The sequence below is a fragment of the Gossypium raimondii genome, chromosome 1, assembly GCF_025698545.1.
Source record: "Gossypium raimondii isolate GPD5lz chromosome 1, ASM2569854v1, whole genome shotgun sequence".
Taxonomy (NCBI): domain Eukaryota; kingdom Viridiplantae; phylum Streptophyta; class Magnoliopsida; order Malvales; family Malvaceae; genus Gossypium; species Gossypium raimondii.
In genome coordinates, this window is record NC_068565.1 from 15,325,026 (window position 1) to 15,331,789 (window position 6,764).

Genomic DNA, 6,764 nt, shown 5'->3' on the forward strand with positions numbered 1-6,764 from the left:
AAATATTTACGGCTCGGTTTATATAAACGAGGTTCTGATACCTCATTTTCTAAAACCACTTGACTTTAAGGTCTTACCACTTGAACCTAATTGTTCATTCGAATAGCATAAATTGTCAAATCAAAATTTATTTTAATACCATATTTTACTCGTAAATGTTAAATAATAATATTTATGAACTTACTAATCGAATTTGTGGCCTCGAAACCACTATTTTCGACACTACTGAAAAATGAGTTGTTACACATGATATACACTCATGATTATCCTTTACGCATTTAGCGGGACTAAATGTGTATCCTGGCATGTCATATTAATGGAAAAGAGGACCTTTTCTATAAATACCCAAGAGAAAGATGAATAAATGATCGATCTTTTAGCATCCTAAAGTTACTCTGAGCAATTTTTTTCTTGATCAACCTGTCCTCTTGTCCCTGTTTTGACTATTGACTTCTATTGCACCATCAGGATCTCCTCCTTGTCTATTCCCTTGTACGTTGTATCAACACCAAAATTAGGGGGAGACAAATAATAGTTGAATGAAATAATTCACTTTATTACAAGTTAACTACCAGATGTATTTACTAACCTAATGGGAATAACCAAATGTTATATACCAACTGATGTTTTGAAGTCCCAGCAAGACAACATGCTAGAATAAATAAAGGTAATGCATGCCTGAAGCATGCTAGATCGATTGGTTTCAAAGATGAAAATTTTTGTAAGAGAAGATCTCGATAATTTATGTCAATAAGAAAATATGGAACCGAAGTGAAAAGTTGTTGACAACAGTTTTGCATGAAATATTATTGTTGAGTAATGAAAGAAAATGAGTATATTGAATAAATTTATCGAGAAATATAAACATAGAATAAATTAGCCAAAATAGAAAGACGCAATTCAAGTAAAATTCACTTTCAAATCATGAAGTTTTTAGACCAATATTCTAAACATTTAAAGGTGTAAAGCCAATAGGGTACCAATTGATAGTCTTGTGAAAATAAAATAAGAAAATGAAGTTTTCTCTAAGTCTTGACATTGATAATGAAAATATATAATATTCTTTTGTGGTGTATACAATAACCTTTAGATATCTTATTAGTTTACCAATTCATGAAAAGTTGATATCGTCTATAGGTTGTTGTCACAACCTTTATATAAAACACTTTATAGTGAATTTTACATGAAAATCCTTGAAGGATTTACAATGCTAAAAGCATATAAAAATTCTTGAGAATTTGTTCAATATGCTTATGTAAATATTTATATGAATTGGTTCGATTTGAACATATGTATTTTACAGAAGGATCATGAGCAAAGTTTGCTATGATTATTGTTGGAACTCCTAAAGAGATCAAAATACATTTCCCTAAAATTCTTCCTCACTCATGACCTTCAGAAGAATTATGATATAAATGTTTAGAAAATCCATTTAAGCATTTATTTAAAAAGCTAGTATTCAAGATTGAAATATGTAGAATTTGAGATATCATGTGATATTGTCATGATGGGGAGTAAATACGCTTTGTACTACTTTTCCCCTAACCAAGGTTTTCTCCCACTAGATTCTCCTGGTAAAGTTTTTAATGAGGCAATATGTTATAGGAATTATAGATATGTGTACTCATTTTTCTTCACTAAGAATTTTCTTTCCCACAAGATTTTTATCTTAGTAAAGTTTTAACGAGGCACATTATATATCAATGGACATCTAAGGCTTAGTTTGGATGGACGATGTGTTTACCTTTGATGAGGTTAAAAATAGCGGTGGCGGTGAGATTAGTTATTGTAGCGGTGAGATTAGAAATAGCAGTTGGGTGTGTGTTTGGATTTAAACGCAGCTGTAGTGGTGAGGTGAATTATAATGAAAAGAGAAAATGACCTTTAAAGGCTTTATCTAGAAGACATAAATACAATAGGAAAAAAAGACGTAAAAATTAACAAAAAAAATATTTTTTATTTAATATTTATGAAATTAATAAATAGATTAAGTTTTATTAAAATTATATGTACATCTAATAATATTTTATTAATATTAAATAATTAAAATAATAATATATCAAAAATATTTTATTATAAATATAATAAATAATTAAATTTTATTGAAACTAATTTTATTTGAAATAATATTATGTATATATAAATAAATAATTATACATCAAATAATTATATTATTTAATTATAAAATTTATTAATTGTGTTAATTATTTATTAAAATAATAAAAATTTTAATAAGCAAGAATTTAACAAATATTAGAATAATAAAACATTATTGAATGATGAAATAATGAAGCAATTCTAAAATGAGAAAAAAAATGGGTAAAAGAGGAAAAATAGAGCAACTGAGTTAATTTGAGCAAAATACTCCGATCTAAAATTCTAACTCCATTGCAGTCAAAACTTTTACTGGCCAAAGTTAAAATGCCATCCAAAGGGATGATAATGGTGCATTTGCACCAAAATCCATAAGAATCACACCTCACTAGAGGCTATGAGCTAACAGTGTTGTACATATTTTATTAGAATAAGAAGTTTGATATACTTTAGATATTAATGTCTAATATTATATCATATCTCTTCTCCTATTTATAAACATAGACTTTGGGGAAGCATTATAAATATCATATTAATTAATAAAAATACATACTTCTCTTAAGTTCTCCTCTGTTACTTTCTCTCTTCTTTATTCTATAATATAAAGAGCATTTTCACATTTTAAAATAAAGAAAGAAAAATATTATTTCAATTCTTGAGTACCTGTGAGATAAAATTTGTGATTTCTAATTGCAAACTACTTGACAATTATAATTCAATCTCTTAGATTGGAATTTTGGTTTTAGATTTTTCTCAGAGAAAGTCGACTTTTCTCACTAAAAAGTTTTGATTTTCATCGTGCATCCGATGATTTAAATACAACTCACTCTCTAAGCATCTATAGGTTCAAGAATAGCATTGAAAATTCGATTGACAGCCAAAAAAATTTTAAAACACTAGATCCAGGATTTAGTGAATCTCCCTGTTCCAAAAACATTGGTACAAAATTTGATAAAATTATTACTATAAATATAAAAATCAAATGTCTAATTTATGAAAAATTTTACATTTTTTCATAACTTATTTTTCCAACCGTCGAAACATCTTGTTTCGATACTAAACTAAAATAATAAGTCTAGTTTCTGTTTCAATATTAAACTAAAATAATAAGTCTAAATTCCGTTTCGATATAAATTTCAGTCTGTATCGATGCATACCGATATATTTCACTTGTACCACCTAAAATATCGCGTATCAATTGGTACAATATTTCTTTCCTTTTGAGAAAAAAATGAATTTATTGAGCATACCTAGCTAATTAATGTGTTGATCAAATATGTGTATACCTTCCAATATATATATATATATATATATATATATATATAAATCTATTTAATATATAAATATAAAATAAATTTAATTAGCGTATATGTATACATACACATATTAATTATGTGTAGCATCTTTTATTTTATATTTAAAATTTATTCAAACTCATTCCTTTGATATTTAAAAACATTGTTACATATATTAAATATTTTTAAAAAATAATTATAAGTCTAAAATAATACACTAAAATAAATCAATATCAATATACACCAATAGTATTTACCACCTTAGTATGAGTTAAGATTTAATGAAATTTAAAACAATTATTCTATATGCCAGTAGTATAATTAAAATAAGGAATAACTTATATTAGGATGATCCTAAAATTAAGGTTTGTAGGTATCAATAAAATTTTGCCACATCATCAAATTTTAAAGACATTAAATTATTATTATACACTCATCCATGGAGAGATTATTTTATGGACCCTTCCCACCACATTATTCATGGTTCATTTCCAATTATTTAATGACATTTCAACAACTTTTTCCATGTCATTGACACATAATTTTAGTAATTTTTTTAACTTTGAACCCCAAATCCTAAACTCAAACCCCAAGCCCCAAACTTGTAACCCATAACTCCAAACCCCTGAATCTCAACCTCGAACCCAAACCCTAAACTTCAAGGTTCAGAGTTCAATGTTTAAGGTTCAGGGTTTAAGGAAAAATAATTACCAAAATTATGTGTCAATGACATGGAAAAAATTACACAAAAAAAACTTATAGAAAAAAAACGATTAAAATTTGTAAAAGAAGAAAAGATGTTTGTTTATAATTTAAAAAATTAATTATTTTAAGAAATTTAATTAAAGTTAAATTAAGTTGGAGAATATATTAAATATAGATGAGTGTATAATAATATTTTATTATTTTAAAATTTAATAACGTGGCACTTACTTTTAGGATATCCTAATATAATCTATTCCTTAAAATAATTCCAGAAATAAATTTCAAAAGTTATGAAGTGCTTTTAAATTGTATTAAAAATATAAAATTAATTAAAAAAGAACACGTTACAACTTATGAAATCAATTTGTGGTGTTTTTACACCACCTAATAATAATCGAAATTATTAACTCCATTATTCAAGGAAAATGGAAAATGTTAATTAGTTCAAAGTGATTTTTTAATAAATTAAAGGGATATTTAAGAAAATTTTATGGGTACCTATAGATGATTTAATTATCATTAAATTATTTTTAAATGATTTAATCTCATGCATTTCTGCAACACAAATATCATAATCTTCCAAATCTTGTGTAACCAAAATTATTATACTACGAAATATTTCTTACAACTTCAGGCATGAAAAGCCACAATTAAACATAGTTTTATAATTCAATCACAAAGTGGAGCTTGCTTTAATGGAGCAAACAATTCTTCTATATATGTGTGTGAGCCATTTGCTATTAAATATACTTCATCAACCCAACATTTAATTTAAAGAAAACCACATATTAAAAGGGTTAATCAGGAAATCCAATTGTAAAATAAATATGTACTATAAAAATAATCCATCCCATATATATATAATTTGCCCTGCTGGCTCAAAATCGTTCATGACTTGTACCAATATCCTCCCATTAAAACACCTCCAAAAGTTGATGAAAACCCGTAGAATATAGAGCTAATGCAGCTAGCAGTCTAAAATCAGTATTCAAAATTTCAAATTTCTGCAAATGTCTCTCTCCATTCTTTTATATCCAACTTACCATCTCCCTCCGGCCTTAGAACCTCAACCATTCACAACAGGGTTCAGAAATGAAAGGAAACAATGAGGGGGAAAAGAAGGAATTGAAAGAGTGAAAATATCAGTGTTCTGTTGTGTTTAGCTACAGGCACTGCAAAGGCATGCTGGGTTTTGCGTTTAACAATTAATTCAAGACTAATAATATAGTCAGTATTTCAATCATGAGACTGCATATAAGGGTTTGGGAGAGTATAGAAAATCTATATATCAAGTACAAGGCCTAATTGCCCTAACTAAGAATAGCTGTACAGATTGAATAGTGCAGTAGTTTATATGATCTGACATTATGAAATTGATGGCAATCATGCATGAAGCCACCAACATGTACTTTTTCTTTGATTGTAATATCTGATAATCGACATGATTATATTAGTATACTTAAGACAATTCAAGAAACAAAAATGTTTGATTCAAAGCCTTCAATGGGGTCATCATTTAGGATGTTATGAAAATCTAATTAAATCTCCTTGTTTCTGTTGTTTGGTTTTCTAGGACAATACAGTATCCCAAGTAGTTTGTTTTGAAGGGTTTTACTTGGATTTGGATATGAAATTCAAACATCTTTCCTGACTCCGATGCATACAAAAAACAAAAACAAGAGGCTAATCATAAAACCCTAGATGGAGCACTGCAACTTCAAGACTACTATTTGATGGCTGGGAAAAAGTAGAAAATAATTGTGCAGGTCAAAAGCCTCAAAGGAGTTCAATGTAGAATATGACCGAATAACATCCTCAGACCTCACATAACTGCTAACAATCAAACCCTGTGAATAACAGAAGAATGATGAAAAGTACTAGGCAGATAGTAAATTTGGCTTCACTCCATTTCTTTTCTTATCCTTTTCTGCAAAGCTCAGTGTTGATGACCAGAAGAGTGATGTTGTCACTAACATTACCTTATATTCATTCACCACAGGAAAAACAGCATAAAATAAGTGTAAAAATTGTAGACATGGTGTTTACCTGGATCCTGAGAGTTGGTAGAAGAAATGCATCACAAGGATTTTACAAAGAGAAGCCAACAGAGCCCAGTTGGCAGTTTGCCCACCTCCATGAAAGATGAGATCAGAGAGCAAAAAGAAAAGGGTTTTTTTGTTTCCATGATTGGAGGTGGACAGAATGCCAATAAACTCTGTAAGAAGCCCTTTGTTAAACCCCGGTGATAACAAGCAGCCTTTGTGATCACCACTACTGAAAGAAAAGCAACACAGGCACCTGCTGATGAAGGAAGATGACTGTTAAGGACAATAAGAGGGGCTGATGGAGTTCTCCTATTTAAGATGCAATGAAGTAAGAACAGTAAAGAGAGAGAGAGAGAGAGAGAGAGAGAGAGAGAGAGAGAGAGAGAGTGATGGGTGTAATTAATTAAAGAGGAAGAGGAAGCGTTTTTCAGACTTTAAAAATGAAAAAGACAGATAAATATAGTCAGACTGGATGGTTTATATGGAGAGCATATTTAGAAGGATGAAAGGATCATCGTCATCATCATGGTTATTCTCTCGCTCTCCCCTCGTTACTGGTGTAAAACCCCACCTTCCCCTTCAGTCTTTTCTTGCGTTCTTAATCATCATCATCATTCTCACCCTC

At 28.9% G+C, this 6,764-nt stretch overlaps 1 long non-coding RNA gene across 1 annotated transcript; it reads right to left on the reverse strand.

Moving 5' to 3' along the window:
- Positions 1–5,562: 5,562 nt before the first annotated feature.
- LOC105787231 (uncharacterized) lies at positions 5,563–6,475 on the reverse strand. Its single transcript, XR_001131490.2, has 2 exons — positions 6,141–6,475; positions 5,563–6,021 (listed from the first exon to the last, which is right to left on the reverse strand). It is a non-coding gene; the product is annotated as an uncharacterized LOC105787231 (long non-coding RNA).
- Positions 6,476–6,764: the final 289 nt, after the last annotated feature.